The sequence below is a fragment of the Lissotriton vulgaris genome, chromosome 10 (assembly GCF_964263255.1).
Source record: "Lissotriton vulgaris chromosome 10, aLisVul1.2, whole genome shotgun sequence".
NCBI classification, from domain to species: Eukaryota; Metazoa; Chordata; class Amphibia; order Caudata; family Salamandridae; genus Lissotriton; species Lissotriton vulgaris.
The window spans coordinates 632,123,032-632,150,576 of NC_141698.1; positions in this window are offsets into that span (position 1 = coordinate 632,123,032).

Here is a 27,545-nt window from a genome sequence, read left to right on the forward strand (position 1 = left end):
GGTGAACACAAAGCTATGAATTCAAGATCCTCACTCAAGTACCATAAAAACAGTGCGTGTTGTTGTCGTGCTTCTGGCTCAACCCTAGTCCAAAATAACATAAAAACGTGGATTGTGAACTTGAATCCTCTGAGTGCCAAAATGAAAGACCAACATAATGTGCATAACCGGTCACCGAACTGTGAAACAAAATCCAAAGTGCCCGTAAAGTCATGCTTTCGTGAGACCAATACTCACGGACTGTTCTTATCAATGCTGCATGGGTCGCGTTATCTAAGGAATCGTAACACAATCGTGAAAATGTGGTTCGGAATTATATCAGGCACAAGTGCCGTAAAAGTAACGAGGTCCCCAGTGTGGAGTACTTACAGGTAATGCAGCTGTTAAGGAGCGAAACCATCTCTGTCTCGGGAACCCCACGAGTGATACAGCCAGGCAGCGATTAATACCGGCTTGCGCATGCATGCATAAGTGAAAGCGGACTAACATGTAAACAAGTGAAAACGGACTAAAGGAAAAAAAGTGCGGCCATGTTTAGTAAGGAAGGTGAAGCGAAACGGGTAAAGGAATACAGCTTAAAGGGGTCAGTTAGGTACAGTGATCAGTGCAGGTCTAGAGTGCATATGCGGTAATTGCAATTTCATCAAAATAACACAAAACAACTACAGATCAATACAATACTGGGTACATGCGTGTATCAACAATGGAGTTACAAATAACATAAAAATTCCATACGGTCATTAAGGCCGTGTGGCTGCATCGATGCCTTATAGCGAATCCAGAAATTTTCTCAAGTAAAGTCTGCTTATTGTTATGTGTGGGAGTGATTTGTTCAAGTACAAGGTATTTGAGTTGGGCTACAGAGTGTTTTTGTTCAACAAAATGTGAGGCAACAGTGGATTTCATGTTCCCAGTCCTTATGTTGCTTTTGTGTTCAAGTAGACGGGTTCTGATCTTCCTTTCAGTATGTCCAACATAACACTTCCCACAGGGGCATTTAAGCATGTAGATTAGATTGGCCGAGTTACAGGTGGCATTGACCCTCAGTTTGACAGGGTGGCCCTTCATAGGATGGCTGATGACATTACCTTGGATGCAATTATTGCAATTGCTGCAATTGTGACAAGGCCGTAGGCCTTTGAACGTTGTTGGTTCACTTTGTTTGTTTGCTTTCTTCAAGATTTCTTTTAGGTTGCGTCCCCTGGTGTACCCAAACATCGGTGGTTGGTTGAAGATGCCTTGAAAGTCAGGTTCTAGACTCAACAAAGACCAGTGTTTACAAATAATGTTTTTGAATCGGTTACTCAGAATGGTGTATTTAGAGACCACCACCATCCGGGTGTTCTCTGGTTTGTCTCTGGTTTGTAGCAGTTCTTCACGTTTCATTCCTCCGATGCGGGTGACAGCTGTGTCCAAAATTTGTTGAGGGTATCCACGAGTCTTGAATCTGTCAACCATGTTGGTAATTTCCCGTTGGCATGTCTCATCAGATGAAACTATCCGTTTCACTCGCATTAATTGGGACAGTGGAAGATTGCGTTTCAGTCCTGGTCTGTGAAAGCTCTGATGATGTAAAAGTGAGTTCCTGTCTGTTGGTTTCCGAAAAATGGTCGTGTTCCAATTCCCATTGTCACATTGTATCTTGACATCCAAAAAATGTATACAAGCTCTATCCATATTCCAAGTGAATTGAACTCGTTCGTTGATCCCATTCCATGTGGTTAGAAAATCCGTCAACTCAATCTCTGTTCCCTTCCATAAGATGAAAATGTCATCTATAAATCTCAAAAAGAGTTTGCCGTGTTTGAGCCATGTACTGTGGTTAAGAATAGGTTTTTCCTCGAATGCTTTCATGAAAATGTTAGCGTATGACGGCGCTGCACAATTTCCCATGGCAGTTCCACACAACTGGTGGAACCATTGGTTGAAAACAGTAAAATAACTATGGAAAAGTGTGAAAATCATTAATTCCATGATCAACAATTGCATGTCCGAATCCAGATTAGAGTTCGTCAATTCATGTTCAATGGCAGCCATGCCCATGTCATGTGGTATTGATGTGTAGAGTGAACAGACGTCCACTGTGCACAACAGTAGCTCTTCATTATGTGATGTTCTGGTGACTTCTTCAAGTTTAATGAGAAAATCAGTCGTGTCTTTGATATGTGATCTGGTGTTAAGCACAAAAGGCTGAAGGTATCTATCCAGAAATTTGCCGACGTGTTCCTGAATGGATCCTTTGGTGGATACAATAGGCCTAAATGGTGGGCTAGTAGGATGCTTGTGCATCTTAGGCAACATGTATAAAGTTGGTGGTCTAGGATTCTCGGGTGTTAGATACCGTCGGGTTCCGTCATTAATGGTTCCATTCTCAAATGCTTGTTTAATGATCACAAGTAGTACAGTCAAAAATTCATCTGTAGGATCGGCCATCAGGGAGGCATAGGTGTTAGTGTCACTGGTGTGAGCCAATACTTGTTCTTCATAGAATTTGGCGTCCATGATGACAAGGGCGCCACCTTTGTCTGCTGTCTGACACACTATGTTGGGATTGTTCGCAATCTTCAGTAAAGTGTTTTTTTCAGCGATGGTCAGATTCTCACGTCTTGCCCTAGCTTGAAATGGCATTTTCACTAGATCCCTTTTGACCATGTTCTCGAACATGTCAATAATCTTGTGACTCACAGGAGCCAGAAAGGTGCTACGTGGACGAAGTCCTCGTAACATATAATCATCCGTGTTTGGTGATGTCACTATATTGTGGAAATAATGTCTCAGTCTGATGTTACGGACCAGTTTGAACGTGCTCACTTCAAGTTCTAGCGTGTTGGTTTTCGTGGTAGGTACAAATGTATGTCCTTTCTGCAATACGGTTGAGCCAGAAGCACGACAACACGCACTGTTTTTATGGTACTTGAGTGAGGATCTTGAATTCATAGCTTTGTGTTCACCTTTAAAGCTGATTTGTTATATGTGGGTAATGACACAATTAGGTGATTGTGGAGGTGCAATTTTTGGGTACACATAGTGATATTTTGACATGTTCCTTTTTTGTAGAGTTGTCCCCTGAGGAAGGGCTTGTCATCTGCCCGAAATGCATTGGGGAGGATCTATGACTGGATGATTTTTGCGTTGGATGAAACTTATGCATTGGATGAAATTTATGAACTTTGCATTATGTTGAACTTTTGATGAAGTATTAAATACTTTTGGAACCCCAATATGAGGTGGAATCAATTTTGATGAACTGTTTATAGACAATCCCGTCTATGTTTCAAGCTGTGCAACTGGGTGTCTCCTTCCAAATGGGGGGAGCTTTGTATTAGTTCACGGATTCACGCTGTGAGGTACAGACAGCGCACTACCCCGTTAGCACGCCACAAAATTATCATTTGGATTGAACTATCCCGCTGTGCAAGTCCCGCCTTTATTGCTTTGATTTAAAACCTTTCTGTCCAAGGACTTGGCACGCCTTTCTGTTCAAAAATGAATTACGATAGTATATCCAGCATGACTGATCTCAAAGCGGACACCTTCGCCTTCTCGGCGGGGGACGCTGACAAAATCTATGGAATGATCCAGGAAGAAATCACAGCTGCTGCAAGCTCTCGCAGCCCTGAAAGCAATCTGAAACAACTACTCTACCTACTTAAAAAGGAATGCAACCAGAAATTACATGCATGCACACTCGTGCGGTATCACCGAGCCCAGCGGATCCCAAGGGGCCTACGGGTTCCCTTAAAACCTCTTTTATGTAAAAATAATGCGAAGTTTGTTGAGCGATGGTTCGCTATCCTCAACAAATGTTCGCTAGATTTGATACTACTGATAGTGGAGGAACTATCTAAATCTCTCGAAGAACTGGCTAAAGAAATCAAAACCATCCGGACGGAACTGGACGATGCCATGGACCCCACTGAACTGGCTACCATGTTGGAAGATGTGAATAGTCAGCTCGAGAAACACACACGAGAAACACAAGAACGGAAGTTGCGTAAATATAAGAGGGATACCATTGATTATAAGCTCGGCGAGGTGTACACTTGGGCAGAAGTGTACGCCCGCCGACGCCCTAATCGCCCCTACAATCCCTACTCTGAGAACGAAACATCTTCCTCAGACGGCGATAGCAGAACTGCCAAAACCACTAGAGTTACAACCGTTGCTACGCCCGCAGAACAACAACCGAGCACTTCTACTACTGCTGTTCATTTTTTAGAGGAGGGCCAAAATCAATCCACCGATCCAGGCGGGGCAAAACCCGCAGAGGTAGAAAAAGAACAGCCAAAAGTCAAGAAACCTTACCGTCGCAGGTGAGCGCCGACGATAACCTTGTGATCAACATCTCATCAACCTCCCTGTCTGACGAAGAATTACAAGTATTGCAGAAAGGACAAACATTTGTACCTACCACGAAAACCAACACGCTAGAACTTGAAGTGAGCACGTTCAAACTGGTCGGTAACATCAGACTGAGACATTATTTCCACAATATAGTGACATCACCAAACACGGATGATGATATGTTACGAGGACTTCGTCCACGTAGCACCTTTCTGGCTCCTGTGAGTCACAAGATTATTGACATGTTCGAGAACATGGTCAAAAGGGATCTATTGAAAATGCCATTTCAAGCTAGGGCAAGACGTTGTCAGGATCCATGGCTTATTACTACGACATTCTGTCTTTCTCGTATGTTTGCTTGCATTATTGTCCTTGACTCTTGTACTGTATGTTAGGTGTGGGTTAGCACCTTCCTTGTTTTCTGCCAATGCTTGTTTGACTCTATTTGCCAGTCTCAGCCTCTTGCCAATGCTTGTTACCTACTCTTGGTTTAATGCCCAAATTGTTGTGTTCCGAATAACCTCCGCCAATGCTTGTTGCTGATTCCCTTGGCAATATGCCCTTCGCGTGTTACCGCTTTGCCAACCGCTTTGCTAGTGCTTGTTTCTTGTGGTTCCGTTTTTGGATTTGCTGCCGAGGTCTTTTTTCCCTCGACAGCTCCTGTATCTCGGCTAGGACTATAAAAGGGGCCATGCCCAGGACACCGTGCGGATTATCCTTCCTGATTTCCCGAGGTCTGAGGTCTCCTGTCTTCTCTCCGGTCTTCGCTCCTGAGAGGTCTTCGCTGCAGTTCCTGTTCCCGCTGCCTGCTAAATGGTAGTAAACTACCACGAATATCCGCTTGTCTTAGATGCAGGTAGGATTGATCCTTTTTGTTCTTCTGAGTTGCCGGCTGGCGATTTCTTGGAGAGGGGCGTTTCCTCAACAACATTGAACGCTCGTATTTCCGAACAATGACTTTGAATTGACTTTCCTTCTAGTCTTTCACTCCGTGTTGATGAAACTTCAAACGAACAGTGTTTTAAGGCGAAAGGACCTTGATTTAGTTTCAAACTTCAGTTGGGCTTCATTTGTCTGAATATTGGAAAACAACAAAGTTATTTCATGACGCTTGAATGTAGAGTCAAGTTCATTCCGATTTGTACATTGTGCTAAACTGTGATGACAACAGTGTAACCTTTTCTGAGAACTTTGCATGTGCACTATTTAATAATTATGAATGCGTGTTTTAACCCTTGATCTCTCACCGAATCTAAGGTGTAACTCTTGCTATTATTTCATGCCTGCAATATCATGTTTTTCTGAATACGAATCCAATTATGATTATGTGAATATAAATATTTCATATTGGAAACCTAATCTTTGTTTGGCTTCAATAGCAGGATGACATTTGTTTCTAATTATTTCTTTTGAGGAGACCCTTCGTATCTGGCCTACACTAACTCTTTTCTTGGGATCAGGAAAAGGGGTTCACTTGGTTTAGTGTTACTACTAGAAGAAATAGAAACCTTTTAGCGCACAGTGTTTTCCTAGGGTTCTGGGGAACTGTTCCTGGGGAATTCAAGGGAACCTAATAATCAAGATCCTGACAGACGTGAGAATCTGACCATCGCTGAAAAAAACACTTTACTGACGATTGCGAACAATCCCAACATAGTGTGTCAGACAGCAGACAAAGGTGGCGCCCTTGTCATCATGGACGCCAAATTCTATGAAGAACAAGTATTGGCTCACACCAGTGACACTAACACCTATGCCTCCCTGATGGCCGATCCTACAGATGAATTTTTGACTGTGCTACTTGTGATCATTAAACAAGCATTTGAGAATGGAACCATTAATGACGGAACCCGACGGTATCTAACACCCGAGAATCCTAGACCACCAACTTTATACATGTTGCCTAAGATGCACAAGCATCCTACTAGACCACCATTTAGGCCTATTGTATCCACCAAAGGATCCATTCATGAACACGTCTGCAAATTTCTGGATAGATACCTTCAGCCTTTTGTGCTTAACACCAGATCACATATCAAAGACACGAATGATTTTCTCATCAAACTTGAAGAAGTCACCAGAACATCACATAATGAAGAGCTACTGTTGTGCACAGTGGACGTCTGTCCACTCTACACATCAATACCACATGACATGGCTGCCATTGAACATGAATTGACGAACTCTAATCTGGATTCGGACATGCAATTGTTGATCATGGAATTAATGATTTTCACACTTTTCCATAGTTATTTTACTGTTTTCAACCAATGGTTCCACCAGTTGTGTAGAACTGCCATGGGAAATTGTGCAGCGCCGTCATACGCTAACATTTTCATGAAAGCATTCGAGGAAAAACATATTCTTAACCACAGTACATGGCTCAAACACGGCAAACTCTTTTTGAGATTTATAGATGACATTTTCATCTTATGGAAGGGAACAGAGATTGAGTTGACGGATTTTCTAACCACATGGAATGGGATCAACGAACGAGTTCAATTCACTTGGAATATGGATAGAGCTTGTATAAATTTTTTGGATGTCAAGATACAATGTGACAATGGGAATTGGAACACGACCATTTTTCGGAAACCAACAGACAGGAACTCACTTTTACATCATCAGAGCTTTCACAGACCAGGACTGAAACGCAATCTTCCACTGTCCCAATTAATGCGAGTGAAACGGATAGTTTCATCTGATGAGACATGCCAACGGGAAATTACCAACATGGTTGACAGATTCAAGACTCGTGGATACCCTCAACAAATTTTGGACACAGCTGTCACCCGCATCGGAGGAATGAAATGTGAAGAACTGCTACAAACCAGAGTCAAACCAGAGAACACCCGGATGGTGGTGGTCTCTAAATACACCATTCTGAGTAACCGATTCAAAAACATTATTTGTAAACACTGGTCTTTGTTGAGTCTAGAACCTGACTTTCAAGGCATCTTCAACCAACCACCGATGTTTGCGTACACCAGGGGACGCAACCTAAAATAAATCTTGAAGAAAGCAAACAAACAAAGTGAACCAACAACGTTCAAAGTCCTACGGCCTTGTCACAATTGCAGCAATTGCAATAATTGCATCCAAGGTAATGTCATCAGCCATCCTATGAAAGGCCACCCTGTCAAACTGAGGGTCAATGCCACCTGTAACTCGGCCAATCTAATCTACATGCTTAAATGCCCCTGTGGGAAGTGTTATATTGGACATACTGAAAGGAAGATCAGAACCCGTCTACTCGAACACAAAAGCAACATAAGGACTGGGAACATGAAATCCACTGTTGCCTCACATTTTGTTGAACAAAAACACTCTGTAGCCCAACTCAAATACCTTGTACTTGAACAAATCACTCTCACACATAACAATAAGCAGACTTTACTTAAGAGAGAAAATTTCTGGATTCGCTATATGGCATCGATGCAGCCACACGGCCTTAATGACCGTATGGAATTTTTATGTTATTTGTAACTCCATTGTTGATACACGCATGTACCCAGTATTGTATTGATCTGTAGTTGTTTTGTGTTATTTTGATGAAATTGCAATTACCGCATATGCACTCTAGACCTGCACTGATCACTGTACCTAACTGACCCCGTTAAGCTGTAACCCTTTACCCGTTTCGCTTCACCTTCCTTACTAAACATGGCCGCACTTTTTTTCCTTTAGTCCGTTTTCACTTGTTTACATGTTAGTCCGCTTTCACTTATGCATGCATGCGCAAGCCGGTATTAATCGCCGCCTGGCTGTATCACTCGTGGGGTTCCCGAGACAGAGATGCTTTCGCTCCTTAACAGCTGCATTACCTGTAAGTACTCCACACTGGGGACCTCGTTACTTTTACGGCACTTGTGCCTGATATAATTCCGAACCACATTTTCACGATTGTGTTACGATTCCTTAAATAACGCGACCCATGCAGCATTGATAAGAACAGTCCGTGAGTATTGGTCTCACGAAAGCATGACTTTACGGGCACTTTGGATTTTGTTTCACAGTTCGGTGACCGGTTATGCACATTATGTTGGTCTTTCATTTTGGCACTCAGAGGATTCAAGTTCACAATCCACGTTTTTATGTTGTTTTGGACTAGGGTTGAGCCAGAAGCACGACAACAACACGCACTGTTTTTATGGTACTTGAGTGAGGATCTTGAATTCATAGCTTTGTGTTCACCTTTAAAGCTGATTTGTTATATGTGGTTAATGACACAATTAGGTGATTGTGGAGGTGCAATTTTTGGGTACACATAGTGATATTTTGACATGTTAATTTTTTTGTAGAGTTGTCCCCTGAGGAAGGGCTTGTCATCTGCCCGAAATGCATTGGGGAGGATCTATGACTGGATGATTTTTGCGTTGGATGAAACTTATGCATTGGAGGAAATTTTTGAACTTTGCATTATGTTGAACTTTTGATGAAGTATTAAATACTTTTGGAACCCCAATATGAGGTGGAATCAATTTTGATGAACTGTTTATAGACAATCCCGTCTATGTTTCAAGCTGTGCAACTGGGTGTCTCCTTCCAAATGGGCGGAGCTTTGTATTAGTTAAAGGGCCCCTTTTGACATGGGTAGCCCCCATTTTATTCCTGAAAATTGATGTGGTTTTGGATTGTAGTGCACGGAGTACCTGCCAATCAGGTCCCCTGTGTTTCTTCCCTAAAACTATTCCATGATTGGCCCTTGAGGTCCCGTCTCAGTCCCTAGTAAATAGTACCTGGGTATCTTTGGGCCTGAAGCGGGTCCCCTAAAGACGCCTCACCTAGGCAATGCGGACTGCGACTGCAGCATGCATGGCCTCATGAAGACAAAACAACAAAGTCGACATGGCACACTGCCTGTGTTCCATGCCAACTAGCACTGCCTAATGTATAGGTAAGTCACTAATGCATGGTGCACTATACCACAGGTGTGGGCATATCTGCATGCATAGATATTCCTCTGCAATCTTTAAGTCCACTTTTGACTTTTGTAAGTGCCAGGGAAGCCATGGAGAGTACATGGGTTGGAAACTCGCCAACTTGAGTTCCCAAACATCATGATGGCTTCTCTGAAATCTGGAGTGTTTGGTACCAATATGCTCCTCTCAATAATCCCACACTGAAGCTAGTGTGGGATTTAGTGAACCATGCACTCAGATGGCATCTCAGAGGTGCCCCCTGAAAGCTTACCAACCCTGGTGTTGTCACAGGCTAGCTATTGTAGCCTGCCACCCCAGACATGTTTCTGGACCCCTTAGTCGAGAGCCCCTGCTCTCTGGGACTAGGAACAGTGCACATCCTGGGTGGGGGTGTCACACCTCCACCACCAGGATGGGCACAGTGCTCAAGAGGGAAGCTTCAAAGGCCTTCCACCTTTGTAATGCGACCTCTAGCCTCTGCTGCTAGCAGCAGATGGCAGCCCCCAGTTTGCACCCCACTTTCAGTGGAAAAACCTAAGAAGGCTAGGATGTGTGCCCACCTCTGTCAGCTCCACCCCTAAGGTGTGGGGAAGCAAGGTGAAGCACAATTTCAGTCCCCGCCATCTTGAAGATGGGGAGACCCCTCTGATCAGGGCTTGGACTATGGCTGCTCCCACAGAAGGGTGGCATAATTGAGGGTGCAGTCACTCCTGGTAAGGTGCCCATTGGCCCTACCTGACACTCCCGTAAAACACCCATAAATTTAGTATTTTGGTGGCTTCCCCAGACCCTGAAACTAGTTCCTACTGACTTAAAAAGAAGGCCAAAGAAGATTCAATGCAGCGGAGCCTGAAAATGCCTAATGACTTGGCCCCAGCCCTACTGGCCTATTTCCTGCTACAAGACCCTGCACAAGAAGACATCTGTCCTGCAGCCAGAAACTTCCAAAGCTTGATTTCTGAAACTTATCTGCAAGCAATGTGGACTTCCAAACTCGTAATTGGGGCCTTAGCGCATTTTTCAAACAGTTAAATGTTATCCTATGGAGGAAACCAACAATGCTGTGTCATGGGTAAGTACCCAACTTACAGTCTTCATGGCTAAAGATCAGCATATGGCAAGTTTCAGGTAAGCACCACGTCTTCACCACCACTGGCCCAAGGGCAGCTGTGAGCAGAGGTCAACTATGGATTTAGGCCCATTTGCCTTTCAATGGAGACTGGGGGTGCTCAAAGCCACACTGCTTGCAGGTAAGTAGAACGGTTGCTAGAGGCAAGCTATGAGGTGTAGCACTAGCACATGGTGGGCCCAATTACGACTTTTGCGTGCACCACCGGGTCCATCCCACTGCAGCCCTGCCAAAGCTGTGGTAAGGCTACCCGCCAGATTATGAGTTTCCTCCTGTCTGTCAAGCTTTGTTTTTGACGTGCCCACAGCAAAGCCCTGAAAATGGGTACAGCAAGGGGAACACATGTTGCGCTCTCCTGTGTGTCTCCACAGGGCGTGATAGGTTGCCCTGTTGGGCCTTCTTTGTTTCCTCTCTTTATCTTCACTTTTAAAAGACTAAAGTATTTTTCCTGAAAAACGTACTTACCTGTTTGCAAAGATCTTGGTCTTAAAATAAAATGTAAACAAAGCTTATTTTTCGAAAATTGGTGTGGATCTCCTTTATGATTTGAGTTCCCCCTATTGGTCAATGTTGTGCAATAAATATCTTACACTCCTCTGTTTTAGGCTTAAAGCTGCTCGCCCACACTACCACTAATAGAGCACTTTGGGTTTACATTGAGCCTGTACACTTCTGTGAACTCTCTGGACTCTGCACAGTGTAATCCCCTAGTGGCATACCATATACAGAGTCCGCTTCCTACAGTAATCATAAGACCAGCTACCTCTTTTCTTCCCAAAGTCAATTCTTCTTGCGTAACTCATACAAGATGATCCTTTCTTCTTTTTTACCTTCTTCTTTGCAGGAGAAGCAGTCCCTTTCCACTTTGGATGTTAAAAGATCTATTTTCATTTAGTTTAATAGGTCACAAGCTTTCAGGAAAAAACATCAGCTGTTTGTGACTTTTAGAGAAGCAGGACAAAGAGGGAATGCAAGCAAAATTGCTGTAGCAGATGGTTGAAAGCTACTATTCTGCAGGCTTATCAGGGATTATCTGAAAGTGACTATACTCAGGAAAGATCCACCAGAGGAATGTCTGCCTCCTGGGCTGAGTTGCAGGAATTTTTATACAGGAGGTTTGTGGAGCAGCTACCTGGTCTTCGGACTCTACATTTATCAAGCATTAACGATCGAGTAATGAGATTGACTTTAAGAAGATTTTGGTGGAGGGGTTTTGAAACTAGTTCTTGGGCAAACATGTTTATTTCTTTATGTGGAGTTTGTTTACATTATAAGTATGAATTAAAGTTATTTGGGTGTGCATACTTTTAGTGAGTGTTGTATGTTCTTTGTCAAAATCCTATAATGTGATATATCTCATAGTGTAATGACTGGGATGAGTACGAGGGACGTAGAGGTAATGCCCTGATTACTTTCCGGTAATATTCATTCATCTTAGTCCTACTTGTCCTCGTCATAGTCATTATAAAACCTCCCTCTGAGCCTTTGACTTTGCTTGGATATAACAGGAGGATTCTGGGTAAGCTACTCCTTATATAGCACCAGGGAGAGAGGGTAGAGCTTACTTAGAATTCTCCTGTGATTTTCTGTCCAATAGGTGGAGTCACCGCATAGTGTAATGACTGTAATGAGGATGAGTAGGACTGAGAGTAATGAAGATTACTGTTAAGTAATCAGGGCATTCGTAAAAAGAGATCGGAAAGCCTGCATTCAGCATGCCCATGAACAATAACACCGTCCAGGCGCCATTGTTTGATTGGTGAACCATGGGACTCCTATTTGGGCTACTGGCCAGCCTCAGAATAAAGTGTGTCTGAAACTCACAGAACCAAGAAAGCATGACCAATTGTACAAAGGAAACCTGCTAAGCATTTAGGGTCATATGATCAAAAAACAGGGATTGCGATTTCATAATTATGATACTTACTGCGTCATAATTAAGAAATCACAATTCCTGATATAAGAAAACTTACATCTTTCAAATAGCGATTCCTAGTTAGTCACAAATGGCCCTATCACAATCTTTTTTTTTAATGCAGCCCATTTTCCTTCAAGGAAAAGGTGATCTGTTTTAAAAAATACAATAAAATGTGATGCTTCATTTCTTAAGCGCAGGCAGAGGTCCGTGTGACCACTGCCTGCTCTTAAAAAATATTAGTTTCAACATTCACATGGAGGAAGGGATCCCATTTGTGAAGGGTTGCCACCTCCTTTGAGGTGTTGGCAAAAAATTAATGTTTTGCGTCCGTAATCTAGTTGCAAAGCATTCATAGATACCACTGTGATTCTGAATTTGGAAGGGATGCATTCGAATCAGGCCATTTCAGACTGCAAAAATGCTTTGTACATATGGGCTTGAGAGACACAAAACAGTGCTGTTGGAATGTATGCCTCCAAATGACAAAGAATAGGAATTCTGGTTTTTGTTGTTCAGCTATATGCATCCAAGAGAGTTCCACAGTGCCTGCTACAACAGTATCATAAAGGAGTCTAAGGTAGAAGAGGAGAAAAATGGTGAATAACCCTGTCTGCTATGTATTAAACAGGCACTTAATTTCTCTCTGCAAAAATGCAAACATAAATGAACGGCTTGGCTTTTTTAATCCAAATTATACCTTATGAAAGTCTAAGTACTTTTGCACATTGATTATTATACTTCGAGCTCTCCAACAGGAGTTTTATAGACGTACAAGGTAAATGTATAAAGTTGGACAAAAAACAATGGGCTTTGTTTACAATATTTTGATGCGCAGCAAGCCTTCCTGCTGTGCTGCTGTGCATTAAAGTAATTGGGCAGAAATGCGCTGTATCTACAAGATACAGCTCATTCATGTCCTTCTCATCTGCACAGGTGCACAACAGCAGCGGAGAGCCAGCACAGAAACCCATGCATCATTTTACAAGAGTGCCTGCACTGAGGGGATGATTGTTTTTGGGCATGAAGGGACTCCATCTTGCACAAAAACAATCATTAAAGGTATTTTCCTCTTTCTATGCATGCTGCAGAAATCCTACGCCTCCCCAGGGTTGGGGTAGGATTCTGACTCATTCCCAGGTTTGCAATTCCTCGTAAATATGGGAATGCTTAAGATACATGGGTGTTGCGTTGGAACACCCACAGCAACACCCATGGAACACCCTTGTCACACAGTGCATTGCGTGAAAGGGGCCCATATGTACAAGAGCATGAAAAGCCACATAAAGTGGCTTTGTAAATATGCTGTGGCACATTGCATCACCGGAGCATCAAACAAGTTACTCTCCAGTAGCGCAAAAGTGATGCTATGGTCTAGTAAATGAGGCCCAATACGTTTGCCATCATTTCCAAGGAAAATAATTCCTTAACCCCATTTTCTCCACTGTCGCTTCCTATCAGAATGCAACTTCCTTGCCTTGACTTAAAATGTCAATTTGTGATATTTGCAGCGATGGAGGCTAAAAACATGATGAGGCCAATTCTAATGTCCATCGCATCACCATATCCGCATTTATATCGCTCTAATTCAAATAAAACTCAATTCAAGCTGTGTAGGACAGAAACCCCCATTTTAGGTAGAGTGTCTCACACAGTGCAGCGGTCTTGCTGTTAAAGGCATATTGTGGGCTTACCAGGAACACACAGATGCTTGTAGCCCACTCATTGCTTACCATTGTTTGACTTTCCTGCCACTTTCATTTGCCTGCTTCTTATTCCAGCTTGCCAATCTTGTATTTGTCCTTTCCATGGAACAAAGACCCCTCACCATCTCTTTTGATTTTGTTTTCTTACACAGCTGTTTTCTTTGTGTACTCCCCTCCCCCTAAACTACATTTTTCTCTGCCATCTGTGTGCATCTTCCCACCCCCTTCATGTTCCACTTGCTCTTGTGTCATTCCCATTGGCTTCACACGTATGTACTTCTCCCTTCCCCAGCTCCAAGCTGCCCTATCAGACATTGCTAATCCTCCCCACCTCATCTTTCATGCTGCTTCTGTCCTTCCCGACCTCCATGTTGCTTCTCCCAACTCACATCCTCCTTCTCCGACCCCTGCTATTTTTCCTCCCTATCCCTGCCATCAGTGTTGTTTCAGTCCCCTCTGCCCTCCACCTGCACCCTCCTTCTCTGTTGTATGTTGCTTCTCCTCCTCGCTCCACTTCCTCCCACCTGTAGCCTCTTTACTACTTCCCATCCCTGCTTCAAAAAACACACTCTGCATTTTTCTCTTTATTTGTCGATCTAACTTTGATTGGCAAATGAAATGAAAAAAAAGGAGCTGTATCATTTTGTAGACATGCATTTACTTGCTGCATGCATCTACAAAATCTTGCAGCCGTCTAGGTCATAGGCTTTTTAGCTATTGTTAGACTTGGAATCCTTGGCGTGGTTTTCCCTAACTTTTTTCATTCAGACCTACTCTTTTTGCTGACTTTTTTTTGTGCTGACCTTAGGACACTGTGCACTTTACCACTGCTAATCAGTGCTAAAGTGCTTGTGCTCCTTCCCCTAAAACATGGCTATAATGGCCCATATCCAATTGCCAGCTTTAATTTAGTTGTAAGTCCCTAGTAATGTGGCCCTGCATGTGCCCAGGGCTGTGAATGAAATGCTGCTTTTGGGCTTGAAACATTGATTGTGCCACCCACTTTAGCACTCTAAACATCCCTCAGTCAAGCCATTGCACACCCTGTGTGTATAGTTTTAAACTGACATTTCGACCTAACAAAGTAAACCTTTTGCCAGGCCCAAGCCTTCCTTTTTAGGTCTCACCTACGTAGCGTGCATGCGATACTTAGAAGAGAGCCCTAATGCCATCGGCATAGCTTTGGGGGCAAAAACGTGCACGCGTTGCATTGCTTGCAATGGCAACGCGTGCGCGTCTGGTGATTTCCTTGTGGGAGAGTGCAGCGCAATATGGTTGCGCCATATGGACGCGCCTTGCTGCACGCTCTCGCAAGGGAATTGCGCAGGCCCACTCCCCCTGCTGATGCGCGAGGCGCGCGCTGTGCTGGTTTTTTCTCCCTACAGGTAAAGTACATTTACTTCTTTTGGAAGTTCTCAAGGAGAGGGTCTGCTGTTTCGGATACGTTTATGGTGGGGGGGTTCTTCTGGTCCGAGCCATTTTTCGGTACGGCCTGTGCATTTTAGGCCATTTTAAGTTCGCTGCCTGAAGCATTCTCTGGGGTCAAATATTTCCAAGGGCACCCGCTTCCTGTTTGGCAACTGAGCACTGAGAGGCGTTGCTTGTTTGCCTTTCTTACAAGTGTGTTAAATTTAACCCTAAACTGAAGCCTTTAAATACCGTTTTTTTTTAAAGGCCCTCTCGAAGCTATAAGCAATTCTAGTGTGGTTCTGCCAACCGCAATGCTACTGACGGCTATTATAAAATGCCATAAAAATTCCCCATCTCCTTTTCCCTCATTAATTCTCGGTATTCCTTCCATGAATCTTTCGCGCGTCTCGGGCCTGCGAGTGCGCAGTAATAAATCTCCGAAGGGCACGCCCCCGTCATTTAGCACCCCTTTCCCGGCCCACCTGCATGCGCGGATGAATGGGCAGCCAAGTGCCCCAGGCATTTATTGCCGTTACAAATTACCATAAATAATTGGGGGCAGATTTACAAGCCCCCTGTGTCACCAGTATGTCACTTTTTGTGACGTACTGGTGGCGCAGGGGGCTCCTCCATATTTACAGGGAGAAGAAAAGCTACTCTGCGTGACTATTCCTCTCCTTGTAAATATGGCGCCTTCACACACAGCTCTTTGCGGAGAAGGGGCGTTCCATGGGTGTTGCTGTGGGTGTTCTCACGCAACATCCATGGAACAAGACACATCTCAAGATTTACGAGAAATCGTAAGTCTGGAGATGTGTCTGAATGCTACGCCAACCTAAAGGTGGCGTAGCGAGGCGCAACGAGGAGAAATGTTTTAATTTCTCCTCGTTTTTTCCTCTTTCAATGCGTGCTGCATTCTACAGCACGCATTGAAAGAGGAAAAGGCCTTTAGTGATTGTTTTTGTGCAGGAAGGTGCCCCTTCCTGCACAAACACAATTGCCCCATGGTGCAGGCATCCTTGCACCATGGTGCAAGGGTGCCTGCGCCAGCGCTTGGCAGCTGTTTCTGCGCCAGCTTGAACCCAGGACCCCAGAGTGACTCAGAGGGCTAGTCTGATGGCCTCCTGATCTTAGCCTTAGGGGTACATAAGGCTCCCCTACCGATCCTGGACTAGCTGCAATGAGTTCTTTACCCCCAAGTGGTGGCTCTCAGCTCATGGACCCTTAGTGTGGCTCACAGGCACCAAAATCACGCGTTTGGGCTCTGCAACCAAGGATGGGCCCGTTTGCACTATGATGGGACCACTTGCTCTGAAAACCAGCGCAAGCCTCCACCAGCCTGTCTCTTTACACTGCAGGATTGATCGCCTGTGGGGGACCGCCAATGCGAAACTCCAGCCCGTCCCTCCTCGACACCTGACCTGCTCTTTGTGCCATGCCGACAGCCTCCCGGCTGCTCTCCTTGCGGCCCTGTCCTACATGAACAGAAATATTGGCAGAAAACTTGAGAAGTTAAAACTTCAGCGGGACTAGTGTGGGACTTTATCTGACCTGCACTCCATCGCGGTCGTCCTGAACATTTAACATTGACCCCGTCCAGCACAACCAGATAGCTGTGGTTGGTGCTTTGTTATTTTACGCTCAATGTTTTACTTTATTTGTTAAAAATTCATACCTCCGGTTCTACTGATTGGATTTTTATTGTTTTGGTCTTGTTTTATTCATCAAATTCACATCTATTCTTCTAACCTGGTGTGGGATCTTTTTGTGCGGTGTTTTCACTGTTTTGCTGTTTGAAGTGTTGCACAAATACTTTACACATTGCCTCTAAGTTAAGCCTGACTGCTCTGTGTCAAACTACCAGGGAGTTGAGCACAGGGTGATTTGGGGTTTAGTTGTGCCTCACCCTGATGAGGATTGTTGCTGCACCTCAGTCAACCAGTAACCCAATTACCCACAGCCACTATGCACAGCAAAAGGCAAGAAGCATAGGCTTTGCCACTGCTTGTTTTTTTATGGTATTGGATTCGAGGAGCAGGAATACAGGTTGCATCCGCACAAAGCACCATCCGCTTCAAGACCTCGACCACTCCTCTCACTCAATCAAAAGTCTTTAGAGGCTGGCAGATCTTTAATTTTAAATTATTGAATTTAACACAATTTAACTGATACAAATCGTGAATTCAAACGGTAACAGAATATGTTAAAATATGTAAGTCCCTTTGCTTTCAAGGACACAGCAATGTGTCTCTCGGATGTGACGCTTACGGATGCGTCACAAAGACACCATGGTATCAGGCTTGTGTTGTGGCCAGGTTCCTGCACACACTGAAGCATCACAAGGAACTGACGTCACGGGTGACATCATAATCACTGCAGTGTTTAAAAGACACAGGAGCAGCTGCTGGCTCTTGACTTGTCTTGAGCAGAGTTGTTCAGCAGAGGTGACTTTTGTGTCTCTGGGGACTCGTTACTTCTGTTTCAGGTACGTTTTATGGACCCCCCTTGCCTTTTCTTTGCTACTAGTTTTCAGTGGAAGGATTAACTCCCATATTTTAAGTCGTATTAATAGTTCCCTTTCATTCCATCACTTCCAGGTCTAAATCGCTGAAAAGCAATTAACAAACACAGATCAAAAGTTAAAGAAATCGGCAGGAGGAGGAGGAGAGAGGCGGAGGAAAGAGTGGGGTGTCCCCGATGGGGGACCCACGGCTGAGTCCAGAGGAGGAGGAGAGAGGCGGAGGAAAGAGTGGGGTGTCCCCGATGGTGGACCCACGGCTGAGTCCGGAGGAGGAGGAGAGAGGCGGAGGAAAGAGTGGGGTGTCCCCGATGGTGGACCCACGGCTGAGTCCGGAGGAGGAGGAGAGAGGCGGAGGAAAGCGTGGGGTGTCCCCGATGGTGGACCCACTGCTGAGTCCAGAGGAGGAGGAGAGAGGCGGAGGAAAGCGTGGGGTGTCCCCGATGGTGGACCCACGGCTGAGTCCAGAGGAGGACCAGGAGAGCCAAAGCCTGTGAGTCGAGGGTTCAATAGAAGCTGATGGGGCTGGGGTGGGGGGGACGAAGGTTGTTGAAAAAGTCAGATGTACATTGTGCATAGCACATCTGGAAACAGGGGCACATGAACGTGAATTTCATTTACACAGTATTATCACACTCAATTATAACCTGTAATGTATTCAGAGGTGTGGCTGTCAATGGTGCAGCCAGTGCAGTGACACCAGGGCCCGGGGCCTTGTTGACCCACTGAACCCTGTTTATTGGTGTAGTTTACTAGCCGTCCAACAGTAAGGGGGTCCATTTGCCTTGCTTGTACCTGGATGCATAGCACACTCGCTATGCCCGTGATGTGTTTGTGTTTTTAATTTGAAAACGTGAGGGAGTTTTTCCACAATTCCTAATAATGTGCATGAGCCGTTTGTAAACGAGCTCCCCTCGCCTGCATTGTTCGTAGGCAGTCAAGTGAAAAGCAGTTTAGTCTTTTTAAGACTTTATGAAAACGAGTGTAACCCAGAACAAGGCCGCAAAACTAGTGTAACCCAGAACAAGGCCGCAAAACTAGTGTAACCCAGAACAAGGCCGCAAAACTAGTGTAACCCAGAACAAGGCCGCAAAACTAGTGTATCCCAGAAAAAGGTGCAAAACTAGTGTATCCCAGAACAAGGCCGCAAAACTAGTGTATCTCAGAAAAAGGCTGCAAAACGAGTGTATCCCAGAAAAAGGCTGCAAAACGAGTGTATCCCAGAAAAAGGCTGCACCTTTGGCACCCAGGAGTGCTTGTGCTCCACACTAGAGGAGTATCACTCACTAGTACCAACATTTGTATATGTTAGACCTACAGAGTGCTTTGAGAAGATTCCACCATGGCCAGACTGGCCAGAGGGGCAAACAGGCAAACCCCAGAGTGGCTGGTGCCCCTGGAGCAGTGCTTAATTTGTAAAAAGATAAGTTCCACCGCAGCTTGCACCACACATAGCCCCTGACATGTTGTCAATGATAGCAATACAACTACTAACCATCACACTCCTACAAGTGTGACATTTCAGGACTATTTCGGGCCACCAAAGCTATACGAATGGCTTTGGCGCATGTTATAGCTATTTTGAATGTACATTTAGTTAATAATTAACTGTTGTTGTGGTCATCTCTAACTTAACCAGACAGTGCCACCTTGTGGCAGACTGTCATAAGCATTGGTGTTGACAATTAAGTGCCAGTGATGACAATTGCGTGTTGGTGCCCAGGACATCCTTGAGCATCTTCCGCCTCCTGCATCCGCAGCATCAGGACCACTCCATTAAACTCTATGGCGGCCGTGTTGTAAACTGGAAAATGCTTTTGTGGCCAAGTAACTGTCCAAATACTGCCCTTTTGACCCCTAGACCTTCTTCCAAGTAGACAAAAAAAAGAGTAATTGAGAGCTTTCCATATATATTTCCAACGCCCTCATTCAAGATCCCCGTCCTCTGATAATCAATTTTTGCTTATGTTTTTGCATTCTTTTGGTCTTTTAAAGGGCTGGAAGCCATATTATACAGAAACAGTGACTGCACGACATGGCTTTAGGCCATGGGTACTCACAAACGTTTTTTCAGGGGCCACAAAGTTTGGTCTGTGATGGGACGGCTGCATTGATGTCCGCCAGGTGGCAGCCAATTTGGTGGTGAGGTGGGTTTGATGTTCTGTGAAGCAAAACATACACATCTAGTGTCTGAACTGCACAGTGTGAAAACCAAAAATTGGGATTAAGTCTGGCTTTTCCACTTAACCAAACTGTGTGATCCTAGGCAATTTTTTATTTCACGTTCCCTCCTTTTTCTTCATTATCACATGCAAGAAGACCTTCAAAATACATGACTTGATGATATGTGCTGTACAAAAAACCTTCTCCTGTGTTTAATTTAATAAACTATAATGTTGCTCATGTATTATAGAAACCCAGGCTACCCATGGAGTGTGCACAGCAACTGACCTGCCTCTTACTTCACTGCTGCTATTGTTCTCAGGGTGGGGGGACGAATCAATGTTTCTAATATTTGAAAATTATCACTGTAAAACAATACTTCTTAATGCATTGCTATATTATGATGTACTAAGATGAAACGGTTCTAGCATCTTAAGAAAAGAGTTTTTTTAATTTTGAGTCAAGTTTGTCATACTTTTACACCTGTGCTGCAAGATGTTTTTAAAAACGAAGGTTCTTCTAAAGTTAAACTGTGGAAGACACCCTAGTTACTTCGTTTCTTTTCCTTCAATTAACCTTTTAATACATTCTTGCTTGTTTATTTAACACATTTTAATTTTTGTGCTGAGTCGAGTAAACAACAACCCAGTGCTGTGCCTCTGTTGAGGGGGTTGGGTGGTGGCATTCTTTGAGGATCACTGGTTTAGGCCCAGTACAAAGGCTGATGGATGTATGGGCAAAATTCCTCTCAAGGGTACCATCATGTTCCTGTTCTTGTCAGGGAGACCATCTCTGCACAGGCACATTTCATGATTAAGTGCTATGTAGAAATAGTACTACAAGATATTGTGGCAATAATCTCTCTGGAATGCTTCATTAAATCCCTTCCACAACAATCTAAAAATTGCTTGGTTAACATGCACGGTTTGGTTTTACTTTTACAGAATTACCCTAACAAAATAGAGCATGCAGACTTGCAGCAAATATAACTGTACGTACTTAACTGCGGAATATTGAAAAATACTTTTTCCGATCTAAAGAGGCTTTATCATATACTGTTCATGATATTTTCTGCCTAATTTACGTCTTTTGCTGGCTCGGCTCGTGATTTGGGTCTGGTGGCCAAGACTGGCCCTGACTCGGCTCTCTCCCAGGCTGGGCATGGGCCCACCAGAAATGTAGTACCTCCTGCGCCCTGTTGCAGGAGGATGTCAGGAGGTGCAAGAGGGCACATGGTTAGGGGGACAGAGGTGAGCGAGGACAGTGGGGTGAAGGAGAGCTGGGGTTAACGGGGGCAGCGAGGGAAGAGGCAAAATGAGACACGGGTCTGAGAGGAGAGGGCTGGAGGTGAGATTCCTCTGCAGGGACAGGGAGACCGGACAGAGGGAGGACAGAGAAGAAGCGCAACAGCCGGGGATGGGGTGCGGGGTGGGAGGGGCCGCGTGTGGAAGGGGGCATCTGAGGACAGGGGGCCAGAGGTGACACAGGAGAGGGGGGGGGGGCGGGGTCGGAGGTGAGAAAGGCGGGCGGGGGGGGGGGGAGAGTGAGGTTCAGGGGCGAGAAGGGTCTACAGGGGTAATGGCGGGAGGAGACAGAGGGCTATGATGAGAGGGAGCGGAGGTGAGACCAAGATATATGGGTGGGGTCAGAGGTGAGAGGAGACAGCTTGGGAGGGGGGTCTGAGGTGCGATGGGACAGTGGGAAGGAAGGGAGAAGAGTGGAGAAAGGGCATCAGGAGCCAGAGCCGGAGACAGCACAGGACAGAGAAAAGAGTGCCAGAGTAGAAGCGAAGGGGCGGTTACAGGTGGGACAGCAGGGAGGTGTAGGCCAGAGGTGAGAAACGGCATTAAGAGCGGGGTTAGAGAAGAGACGGACTAGTGGGGTGAAGAGGGCGAGACATGCCATGGGATAGAGCGCGAGGGAGGCCGGTGATGAAACTGGGCTACTGGGGCGGAGGGCCAGAGGAGTCAAAGGGTTAGAATGAAGAGGGTGCTGAGGTGAGATGAGGCTGCCTCAGTCACGGCCGGCGTGGCTCGCGGGTGGGATGGTGAGGGGACACGCAGGGAGGGTCGTGGGCGGGGGAGTTTAATTCAATAATTTAAAAAAAGAATACTTTTAAATTACCTTTCTGCTGGCCGGGTTATGCGTATTCTCGGCTCCTGCTCTCCTGCCATCAGGAACAGGAAGCAGGCAGCCAGTCTCCCTCCCCTAAGCACTTCATAATGCTGCGAGCAGCTTTGTGATTGGTTGGGACGGCGCCCAGCCAGGCGCTTATGTGGAGGCCAAGTTCTCAATGTAGGCTCCATTGCTGCTTTCATGGGAAGGGCAGAGTGTGCATGACTGGTTTGGGCGGCCCCAGAGGGCTGAACAGTCTTTGCGCGCTCAGGGAGGTAGTGGGTACACCACTTCTCCCTTGCTCGCAAAGCAACCCCACCCACCCACTGCCCTCAACCAAACATTGTATGTTTCTGCTTCTCGCACTGCGAGAAAGCAGTTGGGCGACACTCCCCCACCCTAGTGGAGGAGCTGCCCCTAGGCTGCAGGAGGGAAGATGGCTAAAGGGAAGATAACAACCGGGGGCGTGGGCCAGGTCTGCGTCGGGGCTGCAGTGAGAGTTGGTCAAGATATGAGATGGGGCACTAGGCCGGGCAGGTAAGAGACCTCAACAGGGGAGGAACAAACATTGAGAAGGGGCAAAGGAGTGAGGAGGGTACAGGAGGAGGCACAGGGTACATGGAGGAGAGACCAAGAGATGAAAGAGAGCTACTTTGGGCCAGAGCTGAGATGGGACAGCAGGGCAGGGGGCAGAAGGTGGCACTGGACCTGGTGGTGAGTGCTGCCTGAGGAGACATGGGACAGTGGGGGTCCAGAAGAAATGGTTCAACAAGAGAAGGGAGCAAGTGATGAGACAGTGCTAAGGGGAAGGGGGCAGGAGTGACACAGTCCTACAGGGAAAGGGATCTATAGGGGGCTACATAAGTAGGGACTGGAAGTGAGATGGACAGTGTGTGCAAGGGAGTCAGGGGTAACATGGGACAGTGTCTAAAGATGGCCCAATGTACACAGGAGGCAGAGGGGAAGGGGGCAGAGGGTGACAGGCTGCATGTATAGAGTTGCAGAGCTGAGGTGATGTTATTGGGGTGTCCAGTGAAGGCAAAAAAGTGGGATGGCTGGGGGGCAGAGGTCAGTTAAGGGAAGGTTATGGGGAGGGAAACAGTGGTGAGAAGGGAAAGACCGTTGAAGTTCAAAGCGGTAGGCAAGGCAGGGGGGAGAAGGAAGTCAGAAGAGAGACTGAGCTTCAGATGGAGGGGAGCCAGAGATGACAAGACAGGAGCGTGATAAGGGCAGAGGTGACAAAGGAACGCAGTTGAAGGAGGTCATAGGTGAGATGGGACAGCTGGTGGAGGCGAACCACAGGACACAGGAGGCTGTAGGGGACATGAGGGGAGACAGGGCAGCGAGGAGGGTATCAGAGGCTAAACAGGACTGCAGAGAAAGGGACCAGGTCATCCGGTGAGACAGGGCAGTGGGCGTGATGTGCTTCACGAAAGATGGACTTATGTTCAAGGGCAGCAGAGAAGACACAGGCTATGCGGAAGGGTGACAGAGGTGAGATGGGACTATTGACAGAGAGAACCAGAGACGACATGGACGGAGGGGGGATTGAAAAGATGGGACAGTGAGGTGAAGGGGGCATAGATGGAACAACTGCGGAATCAAGGGATATGAGGCTTTACAGGACTTCCGGTGGGATGTGGCAAGAGGTGAGGTGGGATGGGGGATTGGACAGAGGGATGAGGGGGCCACAGGAGATCGAGAGCAGGAGGGGGAGTGGGGTCAGAGGTGAGATGAGACAGTGGTGGAAGGCAGGCATAGGTTAGTCAGCAGCCTCGTGGTAGCTTGCCATGGACAGGGCTGAGGGAGAGTGTCTTTCTGTGACATGGGGCAACTGGGGGAGGAGGGCCAGAGAAGACAAAGTGCTGTAGGGAGAGAGGAAGAGGCGAAAAAGGGCAACAGGGACGGTGGGGCAGAACTGTTACACGGTAGGGTGGTCAGAGGTGAGACAGGACAGCAAAGGAAGGTAGACAGAAGTGGCACAGGACTTAGTGATGATGGGGGCCAGACGTGAAATGGGACAGTTGTGCACGGTGGACAGAGGTGTGGTGGGACATTGTAGAGAGGGGGAGAAGAGGAGAGCTGTGGAAGCAGGTGGAGGGGCATAGATGATAGATGAGACAGGACAGTGGGCTAAGAGGAATCAAAAGTGACACTCTACAGTGGGGAGTTTTGCAATCGGGGAGACATGTCTACAGGAGGTACGAAAAGAAAGAGGAGATACACGTTTGGAGTGGGTCAATGGTGTGTGTTGCTTCATGGAGAATGGGGCCTGAGCTAACAGGAGAAATTGGAGGAGATGGGTGCCAGAAGTGAGAAAGTGCAGCAGGAGAGGGGCCAGGGGAACACAGGACATTAGGGGATGGAAGAGGCGAGATGTGGCTGTGCTGTAGTAGGGAGATACAGGGTTAGTGAATCAGGAGGTCATAAGATGGAGAGAGTCACAGGTGAAGGGGGGAACAGGTAACATGGTGTTATGGGGGCTGTTGGGATGGAAATGTCCCCAGCATGGTGTAAATCTGGTACCTGACTTACTTTTGACCGAGCATCACACCAATCCAAGTGTCTTCAGTAGGCCTAGGCCTGTTGCTGGCTATGAAAGGTGGTGTTGTGGCCTGTTTGCTGGCAGAGGACTACTGCTCCTGATGTCTGTATTATGCAGAGAGCAGTGGTGGCAACAGACCAAAGTCAAGAGAAATCATTAATATGACAAGGCTTTGGTATCTGTCTTATATAGGGTGATGACTAAAGGTCCATGTGTGTAAAGTTCCTTTGCCATGCATTTTCCCAGCCTCTTGCACTGACATCCTGCATGCATATGTGTGTGTGTGTGTGTATCAAGCATGTGTATGTGTGCATCAAAAGTAGCACATGCATGGTGTGTGAGTGAACAAGAGTAATGGAGACCAGGACATAAACTCTGGCCTCTCCTAGCACTAAATCGAAAGTAAGAGATGTACTTTCCGGTAGCTGAAATATATCACTTGCATTTCAGTATCTGAAGGGAGTAAACCCACACATGAAAGTGAGAGGACTGGAGAATGGTCTACCTTTAAAAATTTCACGTCTTCGCAAGTGCCACCTTTTTGGGGATGTAAGGGTGAGGGGAGGGACTGCAAACTCTATTGTGAAAGGTGAGGAAGTCTATAGGTGAGGCCTACCGTTATGTCTGTCCATGATTATTCGGGCTGATGACATCCAGCTGCAGGAACCTCACACCTATTTTTTACTCTGTCATGGATGCTCCATTGTGGAGATAGCCTCAGTGCTACCTGCTTTTAGAATTATCACTCTACTCAAAGACTGCTCCTGGAGAACATCCTGAAGAGGACACTTGAAAGGAGAACCACCCTAAACCAGTTCTACAGTTTGCGACAGTGTATCCACATCCCCTATCTAGCAGTTATGTATACAAGTGGAGCTTAGTTTGCCCCACTTTGTTCCTTTATGGCCAAGGAAGAGAGTGCTCTGCAGTGTACGCAAAGAACTGCTCTGCAACCAGTGGGGTGTCTGCCTGTCAGTCTGTCTCACAGAGGTGGGAGGACATCACATGAAATCCAGAGTACCAGAGATCTGCCCAGAGCCTGCTTGCCAACTGAGTGGGAAGGATCCTGCTCAATTCTGCAGGAGGAGAAACTGTCTAGGAGGAGCAAGATCCATCACATCCCTGGTGGCTGTGGAATGTCCAGGAGGATGCAGACTACTAAAGAGAAATCATAGAAGGACCCAGGTGCCTGTGCCACAAATCCCCCTTCCTCTGTCCAGGTCTCTCATCTTGTTTCCTGGCATAAAATGTTGCACTGTGCTCATTGCTGGCCCAGTTGACACTGCCACAATGTGATTGTTGTAAGCCCAAACAAGGGCTGCCACTGCGTGATTTCCCTAGGCCCGAATGCAGGCTAGACCTGCCTTCTGTCAACTTAGGTCTGCCACCTCCAAGACTTGACTAGCAGGCTATGCCTCTTTTGGCACAGTCAAGCCATTGCCTCTAGGGCGACCACCACAGTCAGCCACCACATACCTGCATCTTGTCAGGGCGTGGGCCTGAGGCCCTTGATTGGGGTCTGACCATAGCCAAATGTTAGACTGGACAGCTGTGAGATGGAGCCCAGAGGTGATAGAAGACAATTAGGGAATGGCAGAGAAGGCAAAGAAAAGCAGCAGGGAAGAGGTCAGACAGAGCTGCAGGGGATGGAGCCTAGAAGTGAGGTAGGGCTACTGGGGATGGGGACAAGGGGAGACAAAGCATGTAATGAGAAGAGGGCTACAGGTGAAACAGAACTACAAGAGAAAGATGGTGCCAAAGCGGTACAGGACGTTGGGGCTGATAGGGCCAAACATGAGGGCACGGGAGTGTAGGAAGGTGGCTTATTAGTAGGTGAAAGAATGCAACTTCAGCTAATAATACCACAATCACTACTACGGTCCAGTCAAATCTCAATAATTTAATTCTTGCTCAACCCTTGGGAGTTTTGCAATGAGCGGTCAGGAATAATTTAGGAACCAGGTAACTGTAAAACATTTACTATCACCAAACAATAAATAAGTAAAGGACACAATACAATAAAAATCCAACATCAGTTTATAAAAATAGGGAATATTTTTATCTTTACAATGACACTAAAATGACAAAAATCCAATGTAATGCCTGAAAGCATTAAGCGACAACCAATGCTATCTGGTCGCTGTGGTCTAAAAGTTCAAGTCGACTGCGATGGAGTGCGGGTCTGATACAGTCCCAATTTAGTTCAGCTGAAGTTTTATTTTTTCATTCAAGATTTGTGCCATGGGTCCTGTTCGCCGGGGAGCAAGTAGAGCAATACTGGAGATGGTTGGCGGGGCTCAAAGAGCTGGCCGGCCATCATGGATGGGTGGGCTGGAGCCTCACAGTGCTGATCCATGGGTGAAGAGCCAAACTTCCAGCAGCTCACGACGATTCTTGGTGCAAGCGGTGTGGTTCCAGTGCAAACTGGCCCATTCACGGTCGCAAACAGCACAAAAGCTTGAATTTAAGAGTTTGATAAGCACTCCAAGGGCCCACAACATGAGAGGTGTCTCTAAAGGGTCAGGCACTCGTTGCAGACAGGTCTAAGAGCTGTAGTCCTGTTGGTTCTTGGTTCCTTTGGGGAGATCTGTGTCCTCTAGCGCTGGTCAACGGTTAAGAAGCTCTGAATTATCACTTTGGGGTTCAGTACTCAATCTCCCACAATATACTAGTGCAGTCCAGGAAAACTCAGTTGCAGCTTGTCAGTTGGAGTGGTCATTTTCTTTGGCAGTTGCAGGTGGCTTTTAGCAGCACTTTTCTACCTGTTACTGCTTGGGG